Genomic DNA, 22,674 nt, shown 5'->3' with positions numbered 1-22,674 from the left:
CTTGTATTGCCGGCTCTCCTGCTTCGCAATCTTTTCCAGACCAGAAGTCCAACGGCTCCTGCTCTTCTCTCCGGCAGCTTGCTGCACTTTCCACAGATATGCTCCTGCGGAGCAGAGTGAAAAACATTTCCCTTTCCTTAAGGCTCTTTCCACAGGTGCAATCGCGCTTCTCTCCCATGCAGCAGGGATGCCCAGGCATAGAGGATTTCGCTCCATATGGGTTTATTACACCGTGCTGAGGAGACCAGCTCAAGCAAACAGGAGCATCCCTCAGACCGGACTCTGATTTCCCAAAGAATGCTGTGCTTTCCCAGAGGGGATGCCAGGGCAAAGAGGCTTTCGCTCCATGCGGGTTTCTCCCATCGTTCTGCAAATACTAGGCTAAAGCAAGCAGCAACAGCAGCTCTCAGATCCGACTCTGATTTCCCAGGGAATACTATGCTTACGCAGAGGTTTTCAGCTTTGCACGAACCGCACTTCGCTGCTGCTTCCTCAGAAAGGCTTTGGGTGTTCACTCTGCGCGGCAGCGAAGAAGAGCCGCGGGAGAGCTGTTGCCTCTTGGGACTTGCTCTCCCGGTCTCCGAGTTTACGCCCGGGATTCACCTTGCTATGCCGAACTAAGCAGACACAGTCACAACCCTGCAGCAGCGTGCTTGGCCTAGCATGGCACTCTATGCCTATGACCATTTCCTGGGGTAGGTTAGGCTTTGGCTTTTGCTCCGGCTCTCAGGCAACCTAGGGGTCTAGGCCAGTGCCTTCACCACAGGAGAGAGGAGGCGACAGGATCCCTACACACGGCCCGTTCACAGATTAGAGAGTTTGTGGGACTGTGCCCACTCCTTCCCCTTAAACCTCGTGCCTCCTCCGAGCTTCCACATCCTGGAGGAAGATGGCATCTGACTCCCCGTTATTTCAGGGAGCTGTTTCTGCGAGTTCAGAGTAGGCGCCTGGTGGCTAGCGCATGTCTGCCCCAGGGACGGGTGGCCAAGGAACTGCTGTCTCCTTGGGCCCAGAGTTAAGGACAGGCATGCTCTCCGCCCAGACTCCTTCCCAAGAGTGGAGCACATGCCCTGCCCTACTCATCCTCTCCTGTCTCCTTCGCAGCTAGGCTTCTGTCTCTCTGCACTGGGAGTGGGTGACATTTGTATTTCCTCCGGGCGCTGTGCCTTCCAGGGCCGGTCTCCTGCTTCGCCACCTTTTCGAGACCATGGCCAACAGCACTTGCTCTTCTCCCCGAGCAGCGTGCTGCACCTACCACAGACTACTCCTTGGGACCGCCCTGAAAAACGTGTCCCTTTTCTTTAATGCTCTTTCCAGAGGCGCAACGGCGCTTCTCTCTCAGGCAGAGGGGATGCCCAGGCATAGAGGATTTCGCTCCCTGCGGGTTTATTACACCGTGCTGAGGAGACCAGCTCACGCAAACAGGAGCATAACTCAGACCGGACTCTGATTTCCGAAATAATGGTGTGCTTTCCCAGAGGGGATGCCAGGGCAAAGAGGCTTTCGCTCTATGCGGGTTTCTCCCATCGTGCTGCGAATACGAGTCTAAAGCAAGCAGCAACAGCAGCCCTCAGATCCGACTCTGATTTCCCAGGGAATACTATGCTTACGCAGAGGTTTTCAGCTTGGCACGAACCGCACTTCGCTGCTGCTTCCTCAGAAAGGCTTTGGGTGTTCACTCTGCGCGGCAGCGAAGAAGAGCCGCGGGAGAGCTGGTGCCTCTTGGGACTTGCTTTCCCGGGCTCCGAGGTTACGCCCGGGATTCACCTTGCTATGCGGAACTAAGCAGACACAGTCACAACCCTGCAGCAGCGTGCTTGGCCTAGCATGGCACTCTATGCCTATGACCATCTTCTGTGGTAGGTTAGGCTTTGCCATTTGCTCCGGCTATCAGGCAGACTCCGGGTCTAGGCCAGTGCCTTCACCACAGGAGAGAGGAGGCGACAGGATCCCTGCACTAGGCCCGTGCGCAGATTAGGGAGCTTTGGGGGACTGTGCCCACTCCTTCCCCTTAAACACCATGCTTCCTCCGAGCTTCCCCATCATGGAGGAAGACGGCATCTGACTCCGCATTATTTCAGAGAGCTGATTCGGCGAGTTCAGAGTAGGCGCCTGGAGGCTAGCGCATGTCTGCCCCAGGGACAGCTGGCCAAGGAGCTGCTGTCTCCTTGGGCCCAGAGGCTCAGGACAGGCATGCTTTCTGCCCAGATTCCTTCCTAAGAGTGGAGCACGCGCCCTGCCCTACGCATCCCTTCCCGTCTCCTTAGCAGCCAGGCTTCTGTCTCTCTGCACTGGGAGCCGGGGATACTTGTATTGCCGGCTCTCCTGCTTCGCAATCTTTTCCAGACCAGAAGTCCAACGGCTCCTGCTCTTCTCTCCGGCAGCTTGCTGCACTTTCCACAGATATGCTCCTGCGGAGCAGAGTGAAAAACATTTCCCTTTCCTTAAGGCTCTTTCCACAGGTGCAATCGCGCTTCTCTCCCATGCAGCAGGGATGCCCAGGCATAGAGGATTTCGCTCCATATGGGTTTATTACACCGTGCTGAGGAGACCAGCTCAAGCAAACAGGAGCATCCCTCAGACCGGACTCTGATTTCCCAAAGAATGCTGTGCTTTCCCAGAGGGGATGCCAGGGCAAAGAGGCTTTCGCTCCATGCGGGTTTCTCCCATCGTTCTGCAAATACTAGGCTAAAGCAAGCAGCAACAGCAGCCCTCAGATCCGACTCTGATTTCCCAGGGAATACTATGCTTACGCAGAGGTTTTCAGCTTTGCACGAACCGCACTTCGCTGCTGCTTCCTCAGAAAGGCTTTGGGTGTTCACTCTGCGCGGGAGGGAAGAAGAGCCGCGGGAGAGCTGTTGCCTCTTGGGACTTGCTCTCCCGGTCTCCGAGTTTACGCCCGGGATTCACCTTGCTATGCCGAACTAAGCAGACACAGTCACAACCCTGCAGCAGCGTGCTTGGCCTAGCATGGCACTCTATGCCTATGACCATTTCCTGGGGTAGGTTAGGCTTTGGCTTTTGCTCCGGCTCTCAGGCAACCTAGGGGTCTAGGCCAGTGCCTTCACCACAGGAGAGAGGAGGCGACAGGATCCCTACACACGGCCCGTGCACAGATTAGAGAGTTTGTGGGACTGTGCCCACTCCTTCCCCTTAAACCTCGTGCCTCCTCCGAGCTTCCACATCCTGGAGGAAGATGGCATCTGACTCCCCGTTATTTCAGGGAGCTGTTTCTGCGAGTTCAGAGTAGGCGCCTGGTGGCTAGCGCATGTCTGCCCCAGGGACGGGTGGCCAAGGAACTGCTGTCTCCTTGGGCCCAGAGTTAAGGACAGGCATGCTCTCCGCCCAGACTCCTTCCCAAGAGTGGAGCACATGCCCTGCCCTACTCATCCTCTCCTGTCTCCTTCGCAGCTAGGCTTCTGTCTCTCTGCACTGGGAGTGGGTGACATTTGTATTTCCTCCGGGCGCTGTGCCTTCCAGGGCCGGTCTCCTGCTTCGCCACCTTTTCGAGACCATGGCCAACAGCACTTGCTCTTCTCCCCGAGCAGCGTGCTGCACCTACCACAGACTACTCCTTGGGACCGCCCTGAAAAACGTGTCCCTTTTCTTTAATGCTCTTTCCAGAGGCGCAACGGCGCTTCTCTCTCAGGCAGAGGGGATGCCCAGGCATAGAGGATTTCGCTCCCTGCGGGTTTATTACACCGTGCTGAGGAGACCAGCTCACGCAAACAGGAGCATAACTCAGACCGGACTCTGATTTCCGAAATAATGGTGTGCTTTCCCAGAGGGGATGCCAGGGCAAAGAGGCTTTCGCTCTATGCGGGTTTCTCCCATCGTGCTGCGAATACGAGTCTAAAGCAAGCAGCAACAGCAGCCCTCAGATCCGACTCTGATTTCCCAGGGAATACTATGCTTACGCAGAGGTTTTCAGCTTGGCACGAACCGCACTTCGCTGCTGCTTCCTCAGAAAGGCTTTGGGTGTTCACTCTGCGCGGCAGCGAAGAAGAGCCGCGGGAGAGCTGGTGCCTCTTGGGACTTGCTTTCCCGGGCTCCGAGGTTACGCCCGGGATTCACCTTGCTATGCGGAACTAAGCAGACACAGTCACAACCCTGCAGCAGCGTGCTTGGCCTAGCATGGCACTCTATGCCTATGACCATCTTCTGTGGTAGGTTAGGCTTTGCCATTTGCTCCGGCTATCAGGCAGACTCCGGGTCTAGGCCAGTGCCTTCACCACAGGAGAGAGGAGGCGACAGGATCCCTGCACTAGGCCCGTGCGCAGATTAGGGAGCTTTGGGGGACTGTGCCCACTCCTTCCCCTTAAACACCATGCTTCCTCCGAGCTTCCCCATCATGGAGGAAGACGGCATCTGACTCCGCATTATTTCAGAGAGCTGATTCGGCGAGTTCAGAGTAGGCGCCTGGAGGCTAGCGCATGTCTGCCCCAGGGACAGCTGGCCAAGGAGCTGCTGTCTCCTTGGGCCCAGAGGCTCAGGACAGGCATGCTTTCTGCCCAGATTCCTTCCTAAGAGTGGAGCACGCGCCCTGCCCTACGCATCCCTTCCCGTCTCCTTAGCAGCCAGGCTTCTGTCTCTCTGCACTGGGAGCCGGGGATACTTGTATTGCCGGCTCTCCTGCTTCGCAATCTTTTCCAGACCAGAAGTCCAACGGCTCCTGCTCTTCTCTCCGGCAGCTTGCTGCACTTTCCACAGATATGCTCCTGCGGAGCAGAGTGAAAAACATTTCCCTTTCCTTAAGGCTCTTTCCACAGGTGCAATCGCGCTTCTCTCCCATGCAGCAGGGATGCCCAGGCATAGAGGATTTCGCTCCATATGGGTTTATTACACCGTGCTGAGGAGACCAGCTCAAGCAAACAGGAGCATCCCTCAGACCGGACTCTGATTTCCCAAAGAATGCTGTGCTTTCCCAGAGGGGATGCCAGGGCAAAGAGGCTTTCGCTCCATGCGGGTTTCTCCCATCGTTCTGCAAATACTAGGCTAAAGCAAGCAGCAACAGCAGCCCTCAGATCCGACTCTGATTTCCCAGGGAATACTATGCTTACGCAGAGGTTTTCAGCTTTGCACGAACCGCACTTCGCTGCTGCTTCCTCAGAAAGGCTTTGGGTGTTCACTCTGCGCGGCAGCGAAGAAGAGCCGCGGGAGAGCTGTTGCCTCTTGGGACTTGCTCTCCCGGTCTCCGAGTTTACGCCCGGGATTCACCTTGCTATGCCGAACTAAGCAGACACAGTCACAACCCTGCAGCAGCGTGCTTGGCCTAGCATGGCACTCTATGCCTATGACCATTTCCTGGGGTAGGTTAGGCTTTGGCTTTTGCTCCGGCTCTCAGGCAACCTAGGGGTCTAGGCCAGTGCCTTCACCACAGGAGAGAGGAGGCGACAGGATCCCTACACACGGCCCGTGCACAGATTAGAGAGTTTGTGGGACTGTGCCCACTCCTTCCCCTTAAACCTCGTGCCTCCTCCGAGCTTCCACATCCTGGAGGAAGATGGCATCTGACTCCCCGTTATTTCAGGGAGCTGTTTCTGCGAGTTCAGAGTAGGCGCCTGGTGGCTAGCGCATGTCTGCCCCAGGGACGGGTGGCCAAGGAACTGCTGTCTCCTTGGGCCCAGAGTTAAGGACAGGCATGCTCTCCGCCCAGACTCCTTCCCAAGAGTGGAGCACATGCCCTGCCCTACTCATCCTCTCCTGTCTCCTTCGCAGCTAGGCTTCTGTCTCTCTGCACTGGGAGTGGGTGACATTTGTATTTCCTCCGGGCGCTGTGCCTTCCAGGGCCGGTCTCCTGCTTCGCCACCTTTTCGAGACCATGGCCAACAGCACTTGCTCTTCTCCCCGAGCAGCGTGCTGCACCTACCACAGACTACTCCTTGGGACCGCCCTGAAAAACGTGTCCCTTTTCTTTAATGCTCTTTCCAGAGGCGCAACGGCGCTTCTCTCTCAGGCAGAGGGGATGCCCAGGCATAGAGGATTTCGCTCCCTGCGGGTTTATTACACCGTGCTGAGGAGACCAGCTCACGCAAACAGGAGCATAACTCAGACCGGACTCTGATTTCCGAAATAATGGTGTGCTTTCCCAGAGGGGATGCCAGGGCAAAGAGGCTTTCGCTCTATGCGGGTTTCTCCCATCGTGCTGCGAATACGAGTCTAAAGCAAGCAGCAACAGCAGCCCTCAGATCCGACTCTGATTTCCCAGGGAATACTATGCTTACGCAGAGGTTTTCAGCTTGGCACGAACCGCACTTCGCTGCTGCTTCCTCAGAAAGGCTTTGGGTGTTCACTCTGCGCGGCAGCGAAGAAGAGCCGCGGGAGAGCTGGTGCCTCTTGGGACTTGCTTTCCCGGGCTCCGAGGTTACGCCCGGGATTCACCTTGCTATGCGGAACTAAGCAGACACAGTCACAACCCTGCAGCAGCGTGCTTGGCCTAGCATGGCACTCTATGCCTATGACCATCTTCTGTGGTAGGTTAGGCTTTGCCATTTGCTCCGGCTATCAGGCAGACTCCGGGTCTAGGCCAGTGCCTTCACCACAGGAGAGAGGAGGCGACAGGATCCCTGCACTAGGCCCGTGCGCAGATTAGGGAGCTTTGGGGGACTGTGCCCACTCCTTCCCCTTAAACACCATGCTTCCTCCGAGCTTCCCCATCATGGAGGAAGACGGCATCTGACTCCGCATTATTTCAGAGAGCTGATTCGGCGAGTTCAGAGTAGGCGCCTGGAGGCTAGCGCATGTCTGCCCCAGGGACAGCTGGCCAAGGAGCTGCTGTCTCCTTGGGCCCAGAGGCTCAGGACAGGCATGCTTTCTGCCCAGATTCCTTCCTAAGAGTGGAGCACGCGCCCTGCCCTACGCATCCCTTCCCGTCTCCTTAGCAGCCAGGCTTCTGTCTCTCTGCACTGGGAGCCGGGGATACTTGTATTGCCGGCTCTCCTGCTTCGCAATCTTTTCCAGACCAGAAGTCCAACGGCTCCTGCTCTTCTCTCCGGCAGCTTGCTGCACTTTCCACAGATATGCTCCTGCGGAGCAGAGTGAAAAACATTTCCCTTTCCTTAAGGCTCTTTCCACAGGTGCAATCGCGCTTCTCTCCCATGCAGCAGGGATGCCCAGGCATAGAGGATTTCGCTCCATATGGGTTTATTACACCGTGCTGAGGAGACCAGCTCAAGCAAACAGGAGCATCCCTCAGACCGGACTCTGATTTCCCAAAGAATGCTGTGCTTTCCCAGAGGGGATGCCAGGGCAAAGAGGCTTTCGCTCCATGCGGGTTTCTCCCATCGTTCTGCAAATACTAGGCTAAAGCAAGCAGCAACAGCAGCCCTCAGATCCGACTCTGATTTCCCAGGGAATACTATGCTTACGCAGAGGTTTTCAGCTTTGCACGAACCGCACTTCGCTGCTGCTTCCTCAGAAAGGCTTTGGGTGTTCACTCTGCGCGGCAGCGAAGAAGAGCCGCGGGAGAGCTGTTGCCTCTTGGGACTTGCTCTCCCGGTCTCCGAGTTTACGCCCGGGATTCACCTTGCTATGCCGAACTAAGCAGACACAGTCACAACCCTGCAGCAGCGTGCTTGGCCTAGCATGGCACTCTATGCCTATGACCATTTCCTGGGGTAGGTTAGGCTTTGGCTTTTGCTCCGGCTCTCAGGCAACCTAGGGGTCTAGGCCAGTGCCTTCACCACAGGAGAGAGGAGGCGACAGGATCCCTACACACGGCCCGTGCACAGATTAGAGAGTTTGTGGGACTGTGCCCACTCCTTCCCCTTAAACCTCGTGCCTCCTCCGAGCTTCCACATCCTGGAGGAAGATGGCATCTGACTCCCCGTTATTTCAGGGAGCTGTTTCTGCGAGTTCAGAGTAGGCGCCTGGTGGCTAGCGCATGTCTGCCCCAGGGACGGGTGGCCAAGGAACTGCTGTCTCCTTGGGCCCAGAGTTAAGGACAGGCATGCTCTCCGCCCAGACTCCTTCCCAAGAGTGGAGCACATGCCCTGCCCTACTCATCCTCTCCTGTCTCCTTCGCAGCTAGGCTTCTGTCTCTCTGCACTGGGAGTGGGTGACATTTGTATTTCCTCCGGGCGCTGTGCCTTCCAGGGCCGGTCTCCTGCTTCGCCACCTTTTCGAGACCATGGCCAACAGCACTTGCTCTTCTCCCCGAGCAGCGTGCTGCACCTACCACAGACTACTCCTTGGGACCGCCCTGAAAAACGTGTCCCTTTTCTTTAATGCTCTTTCCAGAGGCGCAACGGCGCTTCTCTCTCAGGCAGAGGGGATGCCCAGGCATAGAGGATTTCGCTCCCTGCGGGTTTATTACACCGTGCTGAGGAGACCAGCTCACGCAAACAGGAGCATAACTCAGACCGGACTCTGATTTCCGAAATAATGGTGTGCTTTCCCAGAGGGGATGCCAGGGCAAAGAGGCTTTCGCTCTATGCGGGTTTCTCCCATCGTGCTGCGAATACGAGTCTAAAGCAAGCAGCAACAGCAGCCCTCAGATCCGACTCTGATTTCCCAGGGAATACTATGCTTACGCAGAGGTTTTCAGCTTGGCACGAACCGCACTTCGCTGCTGCTTCCTCAGAAAGGCTTTGGGTGTTCACTCTGCGCGGCAGCGAAGAAGAGCCGCGGGAGAGCTGGTGCCTCTTGGGACTTGCTTTCCCGGGCTCCGAGGTTACGCCCGGGATTCACCTTGCTATGCGGAACTAAGCAGACACAGTCACAACCCTGCAGCAGCGTGCTTGGCCTAGCATGGCACTCTATGCCTATGACCATCTTCTGTGGTAGGTTAGGCTTTGCCATTTGCTCCGGCTATCAGGCAGACTCCGGGTCTAGGCCAGTGCCTTCACCACAGGAGAGAGGAGGCGACAGGATCCCTGCACTAGGCCCGTGCGCAGATTAGGGAGCTTTGGGGGACTGTGCCCACTCCTTCCCCTTAAACACCATGCTTCCTCCGAGCTTCCCCATCATGGAGGAAGACGGCATCTGACTCCGCATTATTTCAGAGAGCTGATTCGGCGAGTTCAGAGTAGGCGCCTGGAGGCTAGCGCATGTCTGCCCCAGGGACAGCTGGCCAAGGAGCTGCTGTCTCCTTGGGCCCAGAGGCTCAGGACAGGCATGCTTTCTGCCCAGATTCCTTCCTAAGAGTGGAGCACGCGCCCTGCCCTACGCATCCCTTCCCGTCTCCTTAGCAGCCAGGCTTCTGTCTCTCTGCACTGGGAGCCGGGGATACTTGTATTGCCGGCTCTCCTGCTTCGCAATCTTTTCCAGACCAGAAGTCCAACGGCTCCTGCTCTTCTCTCCGGCAGCTTGCTGCACTTTCCACAGATATGCTCCTGCGGAGCAGAGTGAAAAACATTTCCCTTTCCTTAAGGCTCTTTCCACAGGTGCAATCGCGCTTCTCTCCCATGCAGCAGGGATGCCCAGGCATAGAGGATTTCGCTCCATATGGGTTTATTACACCGTGCTGAGGAGACCAGCTCAAGCAAACAGGAGCATCCCTCAGACCGGACTCTGATTTCCCAAAGAATGCTGTGCTTTCCCAGAGGGGATGCCAGGGCAAAGAGGCTTTCGCTCCATGCGGGTTTCTCCCATCGTTCTGCAAATACTAGGCTAAAGCAAGCAGCAACAGCAGCTCTCAGATCCGACTCTGATTTCCCAACGACTGCTATGCTTTCGCAGAGGTTTTCACATGGCACGAACCGCACTTCGCTGCTGCTTCCTCAGAAAGGCTTTGGGTGTTCACTCTGCGCGGGAGGGAAGAAGAGCCGCGGGAGAGCTGTTGCCTCTTGGGACTTGCTCTCCCGGTCTCCGAGTTTACGCCCGGGATTCACCTTGCTATGCCGAACTAAGCAGACACAGTCACAACCCTGCAGCAGCGTGCTTGGCCTAGCATGGCACTCTATGCCTATGACCATTTCCTGGGGTAGGTTAGGCTTTGGCTTTTGCTCCGGCTCTCAGGCAACCTAGGGGTCTAGGCCAGTGCCTTCACCACAGGAGAGAGGAGGCGACAGGATCCCTACACACGGCCCGTGCACAGATTAGAGAGTTTGTGGGACTGTGCCCACTCCTTCCCCTTAAACCTCGTGCCTCCTCCGAGCTTCCACATCCTGGAGGAAGATGGCATCTGACTCCCCGTTATTTCAGGGAGCTGTTTCTGCGAGTTCAGAGTAGGCGCCTGGTGGCTAGCGCATGTCTGCCCCAGGGACGGGTGGCCAAGGAACTGCTGTCTCCTTGGGCCCAGAGTTAAGGACAGGCATGCTCTCCGCCCAGACTCCTTCCCAAGAGTGGAGCACATGCCCTGCCCTACTCATCCTCTCCTGTCTCCTTCGCAGCTAGGCTTCTGTCTCTCTGCACTGGGAGTGGGTGACATTTGTATTTCCTCCGGGCGCTGTGCCTTCCAGGGCCGGTCTCCTGCTTCGCCACCTTTTCGAGACCATGGCCAACAGCACTTGCTCTTCTCCCCGAGCAGCGTGCTGCACCTACCACAGACTACTCCTTGGGACCGCCCTGAAAAACGTGTCCCTTTTCTTTAATGCTCTTTCCAGAGGCGCAACGGCGCTTCTCTCTCAGGCAGAGGGGATGCCCAGGCATAGAGGATTTCGCTCCCTGCGGGTTTATTACACCGTGCTGAGGAGACCAGCTCACGCAAACAGGAGCATAACTCAGACCGGACTCTGATTTCCGAAATAATGGTGTGCTTTCCCAGAGGGGATGCCAGGGCAAAGAGGCTTTCGCTCTATGCGGGTTTCTCCCATCGTGCTGCGAATACGAGTCTAAAGCAAGCAGCAACAGCAGCCCTCAGATCCGACTCTGATTTCCCAGGGAATACTATGCTTACGCAGAGGTTTTCAGCTTGGCACGAACCGCACTTCGCTGCTGCTTCCTCAGAAAGGCTTTGGGTGTTCACTCTGCGCGGCAGCGAAGAAGAGCCGCGGGAGAGCTGGTGCCTCTTGGGACTTGCTTTCCCGGGCTCCGAGGTTACGCCCGGGATTCACCTTGCTATGCGGAACTAAGCAGACACAGTCACAACCCTGCAGCAGCGTGCTTGGCCTAGCATGGCACTCTATGCCTATGACCATCTTCTGTGGTAGGTTAGGCTTTGCCATTTGCTCCGGCTATCAGGCAGACTCCGGGTCTAGGCCAGTGCCTTCACCACAGGAGAGAGGAGGCGACAGGATCCCTGCACTAGGCCCGTGCGCAGATTAGGGAGCTTTGGGGGACTGTGCCCACTCCTTCCCCTTAAACACCATGCTTCCTCCGAGCTTCCCCATCATGGAGGAAGACGGCATCTGACTCCGCATTATTTCAGAGAGCTGATTCGGCGAGTTCAGAGTAGGCGCCTGGAGGCTAGCGCATGTCTGCCCCAGGGACAGCTGGCCAAGGAGCTGCTGTCTCCTTGGGCCCAGAGGCTCAGGACAGGCATGCTTTCTGCCCAGATTCCTTCCTAAGAGTGGAGCACGCGCCCTGCCCTACGCATCCCTTCCCGTCTCCTTAGCAGCCAGGCTTCTGTCTCTCTGCACTGGGAGCCGGGGATACTTGTATTGCCGGCTCTCCTGCTTCGCAATCTTTTCCAGACCAGAAGTCCAACGGCTCCTGCTCTTCTCTCCGGCAGCTTGCTGCACTTTCCACAGATATGCTCCTGCGGAGCAGAGTGAAAAACATTTCCCTTTCCTTAAGGCTCTTTCCACAGGTGCAATCGCGCTTCTCTCCCATGCAGCAGGGATGCCCAGGCATAGAGGATTTCGCTCCATATGGGTTTATTACACCGTGCTGAGGAGACCAGCTCAAGCAAACAGGAGCATCCCTCAGACCGGACTCTGATTTCCCAAAGAATGCTGTGCTTTCCCAGAGGGGATGCCAGGGCAAAGAGGCTTTCGCTCCATGCGGGTTTCTCCCATCGTTCTGCAAATACTAGGCTAAAGCAAGCAGCAACAGCAGCTCTCAGATCCGACTCTGATTTCCCAACGACTGCTATGCTTTCGCAGAGGTTTTCACATGGCACGAACCGCACTTCGCTGCTGCTTCCTCAGAAAGGCTTTGGGTGTTCACTCTGCGCGGGAGGGAAGAAGAGCCGCGGGAGAGCTGTTGCCTCTTGGGACTTGCTCTCCCGGTCTCCGAGTTTACGCCCGGGATTCACCTTGCTATGCCGAACTAAGCAGACACAGTCACAACCCTGCAGCAGCGTGCTTGGCCTAGCATGGCACTCTATGCCTATGACCATTTCCTGGGGTAGGTTAGGCTTTGGCTTTTGCTCCGGCTCTCAGGCAACCTAGGGGTCTAGGCCAGTGCCTTCACCACAGGAGAGAGGAGGCGACAGGATCCCTACACACGGCCCGTGCACAGATTAGAGAGTTTGTGGGACTGTGCCCACTCCTTCCCCTTAAACCTCGTGCCTCCTCCGAGCTTCCACATCCTGGAGGAAGATGGCATCTGACTCCCCGTTATTTCAGGGAGCTGTTTCTGCGAGTTCAGAGTAGGCGCCTGGTGGCTAGCGCATGTCTGCCCCAGGGACGGGTGGCCAAGGAACTGCTGTCTCCTTGGGCCCAGAGTTAAGGACAGGCATGCTCTCCGCCCAGACTCCTTCCCAAGAGTGGAGCACATGCCCTGCCCTACTCATCCTCTCCTGTCTCCTTCGCAGCTAGGCTTCTGTCTCTCTGCACTGGGAGTGGGTGACATTTGTATTTCCTCCGGGCGCTGTGCCTTCCAGGGCCGGTCTCCTGCTTCGCCACCTTTTCGAGACCATGGCCAACAGCACTTGCTCTTCTCCCCGAGCAGCGTGCTGCACCTACCACAGACTACTCCTTGGGACCGCCCTGAAAAACGTGTCCCTTTTCTTTAATGCTCTTTCCAGAGGCGCAACGGCGCTTCTCTCTCAGGCAGAGGGGATGCCCAGGCATAGAGGATTTCGCTCCCTGCGGGTTTATTACACCGTGCTGAGGAGACCAGCTCACGCAAACAGGAGCATAACTCAGACCGGACTCTGATTTCCGAAATAATGGTGTGCTTTCCCAGAGGGGATGCCAGGGCAAAGAGGCTTTCGCTCTATGCGGGTTTCTCCCATCGTGCTGCGAATACGAGTCTAAAGCAAGCAGCAACAGCAGCCCTCAGATCCGACTCTGATTTCCCAGGGAATACTATGCTTACGCAGAGGTTTTCAGCTTGGCACGAACCGCACTTCGCTGCTGCTTCCTCAGAAAGGCTTTGGGTGTTCACTCTGCGCGGCAGCGAAGAAGAGCCGCGGGAGAGCTGGTGCCTCTTGGGACTTGCTTTCCCGGGCTCCGAGGTTACGCCCGGGATTCACCTTGCTATGCGGAACTAAGCAGACACAGTCACAACCCTGCAGCAGCGTGCTTGGCCTAGCATGGCACTCTATGCCTATGACCATCTTCTGTGGTAGGTTAGGCTTTGCCATTTGCTCCGGCTATCAGGCAGACTCCGGGTCTAGGCCAGTGCCTTCACCACAGGAGAGAGGAGGCGACAGGATCCCTGCACTAGGCCCGTGCGCAGATTAGGGAGCTTTGGGGGACTGTGCCCACTCCTTCCCCTTAAACACCATGCTTCCTCCGAGCTTCCCCATCATGGAGGAAGACGGCATCTGACTCCGCATTATTTCAGAGAGCTGATTCGGCGAGTTCAGAGTAGGCGCCTGGAGGCTAGCGCATGTCTGCCCCAGGGACAGCTGGCCAAGGAGCTGCTGTCTCCTTGGGCCCAGAGGCTCAGGACAGGCATGCTTTCTGCCCAGATTCCTTCCTAAGAGTGGAGCACGCGCCCTGCCCTACGCATCCCTTCCCGTCTCCTTAGCAGCCAGGCTTCTGTCTCTCTGCACTGGGAGCCGGGGATACTTGTATTGCCGGCTCTCCTGCTTCGCAATCTTTTCCAGACCAGAAGTCCAACGGCTCCTGCTCTTCTCTCCGGCAGCTTGCTGCACTTTCCACAGATATGCTCCTGCGGAGCAGAGTGAAAAACATTTCCCTTTCCTTAAGGCTCTTTCCACAGGTGCAATCGCGCTTCTCTCCCATGCAGCAGGGATGCCCAGGCATAGAGGATTTCGCTCCATATGGGTTTATTACACCGTGCTGAGGAGACCAGCTCAAGCAAACAGGAGCATCCCTCAGACCGGACTCTGATTTCCCAAAGAATGCTGTGCTTTCCCAGAGGGGATGCCAGGGCAAAGAGGCTTTCGCTCCATGCGGGTTTCTCCCATCGTTCTGCAAATACTAGGCTAAAGCAAGCAGCAACAGCAGCTCTCAGATCCGACTCTGATTTCCCAACGACTGCTATGCTTTCGCAGAGGTTTTCACATGGCACGAACCGCACTTCGCTGCTGCTTCCTCAGAAAGGCTTTGGGTGTTCACTCTGCGCGGGAGGGAAGAAGAGCCGCGGGAGAGCTGTTGCCTCTTGGGACTTGCTCTCCCGGTCTCCGAGTTTACGCCCGGGATTCACCTTGCTATGCCGAACTAAGCAGACACAGTCACAACCCTGCAGCAGCGTGCTTGGCCTAGCATGGCACTCTATGCCTATGACCATTTCCTGGGGTAGGTTAGGCTTTGGCTTTTGCTCCGGCTCTCAGGCAACCTAGGGGTCTAGGCCAGTGCCTTCACCACAGGAGAGAGGAGGCGACAGGATCCCTACACACGGCCCGTGCACAGATTAGAGAGTTTGTGGGACTGTGCCCACTCCTTCCCCTTAAACCTCGTGCCTCCTCCGAGCTTCCACATCCTGGAGGAAGATGGCATCTGACTCCCCGTTATTTCAGGGAGCTGTTTCTGCGAGTTCAGAGTAGGCGCCTGGTGGCTAGCGCATGTCTGCCCCAGGGACGGGTGGCCAAGGAACTGCTGTCTCCTTGGGCCCAGAGTTAAGGACAGGCATGCTCTCCGCCCAGACTCCTTCCCAAGAGTGGAGCACATGCCCTGCCCTACTCATCCTCTCCTGTCTCCTTCGCAGCTAGGCTTCTGTCTCTCTGCACTGGGAGTGGGTGACATTTGTATTTCCTCCGGGCGCTGTGCCTTCCAGGGCCGGTCTCCTGCTTCGCCACCTTTTCGAGACCATGGCCAACAGCACTTGCTCTTCTCCCCGAGCAGCGTGCTGCACCTACCACAGACTACTCCTTGGGACCGCCCTGAAAAACGTGTCCCTTTTCTTTAATGCTCTTTCCAGAGGCGCAACGGCGCTTCTCTCTCAGGCAGAGGGGATGCCCAGGCATAGAGGATTTCGCTCCCTGCGGGTTTATTACACCGTGCTGAGGAGACCAGCTCACGCAAACAGGAGCATAACTCAGACCGGACTCTGATTTCCGAAATAATGGTGTGCTTTCCCAGAGGGGATGCCAGGGCAAAGAGGCTTTCGCTCTATGCGGGTTTCTCCCATCGTGCTGCGAATACGAGTCTAAAGCAAGCAGCAACAGCAGCCCTCAGATCCGACTCTGATTTCCCAGGGAATACTATGCTTACGCAGAGGTTTTCAGCTTGGCACGAACCGCACTTCGCTGCTGCTTCCTCAGAAAGGCTTTGGGTGTTCACTCTGCGCGGCAGCGAAGAAGAGCCGCGGGAGAGCTGGTGCCTCTTGGGACTTGCTTTCCCGGGCTCCGAGGTTACGCCCGGGATTCACCTTGCTATGCGGAACTAAGCAGACACAGTCACAACCCTGCAGCAGCGTGCTTGGCCTAGCATGGCACTCTATGCCTATGACCATCTTCTGTGGTAGGTTAGGCTTTGCCATTTGCTCCGGCTATCAGGCAGACTCCGGGTCTAGGCCAGTGCCTTCACCACAGGAGAGAGGAGGCGACAGGATCCCTGCACTAGGCCCGTGCGCAGATTAGGGAGCTTTGGGGGACTGTGCCCACTCCTTCCCCTTAAACACCATGCTTCCTCCGAGCTTCCCCATCATGGAGGAAGACGGCATCTGACTCCGCATTATTTCAGAGAGCTGATTCGGCGAGTTCAGAGTAGGCGCCTGGAGGCTAGCGCATGTCTGCCCCAGGGACAGCTGGCCAAGGAGCTGCTGTCTCCTTGGGCCCAGAGGCTCAGGACAGGCATGCTTTCTGCCCAGATTCCTTCCTAAGAGTGGAGCACGCGCCCTGCCCTACGCATCCCTTCCCGTCTCCTTAGCAGCCAGGCTTCTGTCTCTCTGCACTGGGAGCCGGGGATACTTGTATTGCCGGCTCTCCTGCTTCGCAATCTTTTCCAGACCAGAAGTCCAACGGCTCCTGCTCTTCTCTCCGGCAGCTTGCTGCACTTTCCACAGATATGCTCCTGCGGAGCAGAGTGAAAAACATTTCCCTTTCCTTAAGGCTCTTTCCACAGGTGCAATCGCGCTTCTCTCCCATGCAGCAGGGATGCCCAGGCATAGAGGATTTCGCTCCATATGGGTTTATTACACCGTGCTGAGGAGACCAGCTCAAGCAAACAGGAGCATCCCTCAGACCGGACTCTGATTTCCCAAAGAATGCTGTGCTTTCCCAGAGGGGATGCCAGGGCAAAGAGGCTTTCGCTCCATGCGGGTTTCTCCCATCGTTCTGCAAATATTGGCTAAAGCAAGCATCAACAGCAGCCCTCAGATCCGACTCTGATTTCCCAGGGAATACTATGCTTACGCAGAGGTTTTCAGCTTTGCACGAACCGCACTTCGCTGCTGCTTCCTCAGAAAGGCTTTGGGTGTTCACTCTGCGCGGCAGCGAAGAAGAGCCGCGGGAGAGCTGTTGCCTCTTGGGACTTGCTCTCCCGGTCTCCGAGTTTACGCCCGGGATTCACCTTGCTATGCCGAACTAAGCAGACACAGTCACAACCCTGCAGCAGCGTGCTTGGCCTAGCATGGCACTCTATGCCTATGACCATTTCCTGGGGTAGGTTAGGCTTTGGCTTTTGCTCCGGCTCTCAGGCAACCTAGGGGTCTAGGCCAGTGCCTTCACCACAGGAGAGAGGAGGCGACAGGATCCCTACACACGGCCCGTGCACAGATTAGAGAGTTTGTGGGACTGTGCCCACTCCTTCCCCTTAAACCTCGTGCCTCCTCCGAGCTTCCACATCCTGGAGGAAGATGGCATCTGACTCCCCGTTATTTCAGGGAGCTGTTTCTGCGAGTTCAGAGTAGGCGCCTGGTGGCTAGCGCATGTCTGCCCCAGGGACGGGTGGCCAAGGAACTGCTGTCTCCTTGGGCCCAGAGTTAAGGACAGGCATGCTCTCCGCCCAGACTCCTTCCCAAGAGTGGAGCACATGCCCTGCCCTACTCATCCTCTCCTGTCTCCTTCGCAGCTAGGCTTCTGTCTCTCTGCAGTGGGAGTGGGTGACATTTGTATTTCCTCCGGGCGCTGTGCCTTCCAGGGCCGGTCTCCTGCTTCGCCACCTTTTCGAGACCATGGCCAACAGCACTTGCTCTTCTCCCCGAGCAGCGTGCTGCACCTACCACAGACTACTCCTTGGGACCGCCCTGAAAAACGTGTCCCTTTTCTTTAATGCTCTTTCCAGAGGCGCAACGGCGCTTCTCTCTCAGGCAGAGGGGATGCCCAGGCATAGAGGATTTCGCTCCCTGCGGGTTTATTACACCGTGCTGAGGAGACCAGCTCACGCAAACAGGAGCATAACTCAGACCGGACTCTGATTTCCGAAATAATGGTGTGCTTTCCCAGAGGGGATGCCAGGGCAAAGAGGCTTTCGCTCTATGCGGGTTTCTCCCATCGTGCTGCGAATACGAGTCTAAAGCAAGCAGCAACAGCAGCCCTCAGATCCGACTCTGATTTCCCAGGGAATACTATGCTTACGCAGAGGTTTTCAGCTTGGCACGAACCGCACTTCGCTGCTGCTTCCTCAGAAAGGCTTTGGGTGTTCACTCTGCGCGGCAGCGAAGAAGAGCCGCGGGAGAGCTGGTGCCTCTTGGGACTTGCTTTCCCGGGCTCCGAGGTTACGCCCGGGATTCACCTTGCTATGCGGAACTAAGCAGACACAGTCACAACCCTGCAGCAGCGTGCTTGGCCTAGCATGGCACTCTATGCCTATGACCATCTTCTGTGGTAGGTTAGGCTTTGCCATTTGCTCCGGCTATCAGGCAGACTCCGGGTCTAGGCCAGTGCCTTCACCACAGGAGAGAGGAGGCGACAGGATCCCTGCACTAGGCCCGTGCGCAGATTAGGGAGCTTTGGGGGACTGTGCCCACTCCTTCCCCTTAAACACCATGCTTCCTCCGAGCTTCCCCATCATGGAGGAAGACGGCATCTGACTCCGCATTATTTCAGAGAGCTGATTCGGCGAGTTCAGAGTAGGCGCCTGGAGGCTAGCGCATGTCTGCCCCAGGGACAGCTGGCCAAGGAGCTGCTGTCTCCTTGGGCCCAGAGGCTCAGGACAGGCATGCTTTCTGCCCAGATTCCTTCCTAAGAGTGGAGCACGCGCCCTGCCCTACGCATCCCTTCCCGTCTCCTTAGCAGCCAGGCTTCTGTCTCTCTGCACTGGGAGCCGGGGATACTTGTATTGCCGGCTCTCCTGCTTCGCAATCTTTTCCAGACCAGAAGTCCAACGGCTCCTGCTCTTCTCTCCGGCAGCTTGCTGCACTTTCCACAGATATGCTCCTGCGGAGCAGAGTGAAAAACATTTCCCTTTCCTTAAGGCTCTTTCCACAGGTGCAATCGCGCTTCTCTCCCATGCAGCAGGGATGCCCAGGCATAGAGGATTTCGCTCCATATGGGTTTATTACACCGTGCTGAGGAGACCAGCTCAAGCAAACAGGAGCATCCCTCAGACCGGACTCTGATTTCCCAAAGAATGCTGTGCTTTCCCAGAGGGGATGCCAGGGCAAAGAGGCTTTCGCTCCATGCGGGTTTCTCCCATCGTTCTGCAAATACTAGGCTAAAGCAAGCAGCAACAGCAGCTCTCAGATCCGACTCTGATTTCCCAACGACTGCTATGCTTTCGCAGAGGTTTTCACATGGCACGAACCGCACTTCGCTGCTGCTTCCTCAGAAAGGCTTTGGGTGTTCACTCTGCGCGGGAGGGAAGAAGAGCCGCGGGAGAGCTGTTGCCTCTTGGGACTTGCTCTCCCGGTCTCCGAGTTTACGCCCGGGATTCACCTTGCTATGCCGAACTAAGCAGACACAGTCACAACCCTGCAGCAGCGTGCTTGGCCTAGCATGGCACTCTATGCCTATGACCATTTCCTGGGGTAGGTTAGGCTTTGGCTTTTGCTCCGGCTCTCAGGCAACCTAGGGGTCTAGGCCAGTGCCTTCACCACAGGAGAGAGGAGGCGACAGGATCCCTACACACGGCCCGTGCACAGATTAGAGAGTTTGTGGGACTGTGCCCACTCCTTCCCCTTAAACCTCGTGCCTCCTCCGAGCTTCCACATCCTGGAGGAAGATGGCATCTGACTCCCCGTTATTTCAGGGAGCTGTTTCTGCGAGTTCAGAGTAGGCGCCTGGTGGCTAGCGCATGTCTGCCCCAGGGACGGGTGGCCAAGGAACTGCTGTCTCCTTGGGCCCAGAGTTAAGGACAGGCATGCTCTCCGCCCAGACTCCTTCCCAAGAGTGGAGCACATGCCCTGCCCTACTCATCCTCTCCTGTCTCCTTCGCAGCTAGGCTTCTGTCTCTCTGCACTGGGAGTGGGTGACATTTGTATTTCCTCCGGGCGCTGTGCCTTCCAGGGCCGGTCTCCTGCTTCGCCACCTTTTCGAGACCATGGCCAACAGCACTTGCTCTTCTCCCCGAGCAGCGTGCTGCACCTACCACAGACTACTCCTTGGGACCGCCCTGAAAAACGTGTCCCTTTTCTTTAATGCTCTTTCCAGAGGCGCAACGGCGCTTCTCTCTCAGGCAGAGGGGATGCCCAGGCATAGAGGATTTCGCTCCCTGCGGGTTTATTACACCGTGCTGAGGAGACCAGCTCACGCAAACAGGAGCATAACTCAGACCGGACTCTGATTTCCGAAATAATGGTGTGCTTTCCCAGAGGGGATGCCAGGGCAAAGAGGCTTTCGCTCTATGCGGGTTTCTCCCATCGTGCTGCGAATACGAGTCTAAAGCAAGCAGCAACAGCAGCCCTCAGATCCGACTCTGATTTCCCAGGGAATACTATGCTTACGCAGAGGTTTTCAGCTTGGCACGAACCGCACTTCGCTGCTGCTTCCTCAGAAAGGCTTTGGGTGTTCACTCTGCGCGGCAGCGAAGAAGAGCCGCGGGAGAGCTGGTGCCTCTTGGGACTTGCTTTCCCGGGCTCCGAGGTTACGCCCGGGATTCACCTTGCTATGCGGAACTAAGCAGACACAGTCACAACCCTGCAGCAGCGTGCTTGGCCTAGCATGGCACTCTATGCCTATGACCATCTTCTGTGGTAGGTTAGGCTTTGCCATTTGCTCCGGCTATCAGGCAGACTCCGGGTCTAGGCCAGTGCCTTCACCACAGGAGAGAGGAGGCGACAGGATCCCTGCACTAGGCCCGTGCGCAGATTAGGGAGCTTTGGGGGACTGTGCCCACTCCTTCCCCTTAAACACCATGCTTCCTCCGAGCTTCCCCATCATGGAGGAAGACGGCATCTGACTCCGCATTATTTCAGAGAGCTGATTCGGCGAGTTCAGAGTAGGCGCCTGGAGGCTAGCGCATGTCTGCCCCAGGGACAGCTGGCCAAGGAGCTGCTGTCTCCTTGGGCCCAGAGGCTCAGGACAGGCATGCTTTCTGCCCAGATTCCTTCCTAAGAGTGGAGCACGCGCCCTGCCCTACGCATCCCTTCCCGTCTCCTTAGCAGCCAGGCTTCTGTCTCTCTGCACTGGGAGCCGGGGATACTTGTATTGCCGGCTCTCCTGCTTCGCAATCTTTTCCAGACCAGAAGTCCAACGGCTCCTGCTCTTCTCTCCGGCAGCTTGCTGCACTTTCCACAGATATGCTCCTGCGGAGCAGAGTGAAAAACATTTCCCTTTCCTTAAGGCTCTTTCCACAGGTGCAATCGCGCTTCTCTCCCATGCAGCAGGGATGCCCAGGCATAGAGGATTTCGCTCCATATGGGTTTATTACACCGTGCTGAGGAGACCAGCTCAAGCAAACAGGAGCATCCCTCAGACCGGACTCTGATTTCCCAAAGAATGCTGTGCTTTCCCAGAGGGGATGCCAGGGCAAAGAGGCTTTCGCTCCATGCGGGTTTCTCCCATCGTTCTGCAAATACTAGGCTAAAGCAAGCAGCAACAGCAGCTCTCAGATCCGACTCTGATTTCCCAACGACTGCTATGCTTTCGCAGAGGTTTTCACATGGCACGAACCGCACTTCGCTGCTGCTTCCTCAGAAAGGCTTTGGGTGTTCACTCTGCGCGGGAGGGAAGAAGAGCCGCGGGAGAGCTGTTGCCTCTTGGGACTTGCTCTCCCGGTCTCCGAGTTTACGCCCGGGATTCACCTTGCTATGCCGAACTAAGCAGACACAGTCACAACCCTGCAGCAGCGTGCTTGGCCTAGCATGGCACTCTATGCCTATGACCATTTCCTGGGGTAGGTTAGGCTTTGGCTTTTGCTCCGGCTCTCAGGCAACCTAGGGGTCTAGGCCAGTGCCTTCACCACAGGAGAGAGGAGGCGACAGGATCCCTACACACGGCCCGTGCACAGATTAGAGAGTTTGTGGGACTGTGCCCACTCCTTCCCCTTAAACCTCGTGCCTCCTCCGAGCTTCCACATCCTGGAGGAAGATGGCATCTGACTCCCCGTTATTTCAGGGAGCTGTTTCTGCGAGTTCAGAGTAGGCGCCTGGTGGCTAGCGCATGTCTGCCCCAGGGACGGGTGGCCAAGGAACTGCTGTCTCCTTGGGCCCAGAGTTAAGGACAGGCATGCTCTCCGCCCAGACTCCTTCCCAAGAGTGGAGCACATGCCCTGCCCTACTCATCCTCTCCTGTCTCCTTCGCAGCTAGGCTTCTGTCTCTCTGCAGTGGGAGTGGGTGACATTTGTATTTCCTCCGGGCGCTGTGCCTTCCAGGGCCGGTCTCCTGCTTCGCCACCTTTTCGAGACCATGGCCAACAGCACTTGCTCTTCTCCCCGAGCAGCGTGCTGCACCTACCACAGACTACTCCTTGGGACCGCCCTGAAAAACGTGTCCCTTTTCTTTAATGCTCTTTCCAGAGGCGCAACGGCGCTTCTCTCTCAGGCAGAGGGGATGCCCAGGCATAGAGGATTTCGCTCCCTGCGGGTTTATTACACCGTGCTGAGGAGACCAGCTCACGCAAACAGGAGCATAACTCAGACCGGACTCTGATTTCCGAAATAATGGTGTGCTTTCCCAGAGGGGATGCCAGGGCAAAGAGGCTTTCGCTCTATGCGGGTTTCTCCCATCGTGCTGCGAATACGAGTCTAAAGCAAGCAGCAACAGCAGCCCTCAGATCCGACTCTGATTTCCCAGGGAATACTATGCTTACGCAGAGGTTTTCAGCTTGGCACGAACCGCACTTCGCTGCTGCTTCCTCAGAAAGGCTTTGGGTGTTCACTCTGCGCGGCAGCGAAGAAGAGCCGCGGGAGAGCTGGTGCCTCTTGGGACTTGCTTTCCCGGGCTCCGAGGTTACGCCCGGGATTCACCTTGCTATGCGGAACTAAGCAGACACAGTCACAACCCTGCAGCAGCGTGCTTGGCCTAGCATGGCACTCTATGCCTATGACCATCTTCTGTGGTAGGTTAGGCTTTGCCATTTGCTCCGGCTATCAGGCAGACTCCGGGTCTAGGCCAGT

Source organism: Mustela lutreola, chromosome 12 (genome assembly GCF_030435805.1).
Source record: "Mustela lutreola isolate mMusLut2 chromosome 12, mMusLut2.pri, whole genome shotgun sequence".
In the NCBI taxonomy this organism is placed as follows: Eukaryota; Metazoa; Chordata; class Mammalia; order Carnivora; family Mustelidae; genus Mustela; species Mustela lutreola.
The sequence above is the reverse complement of the archived record's forward strand: the minus strand, read 5'-3'. Positions refer to the sequence as shown.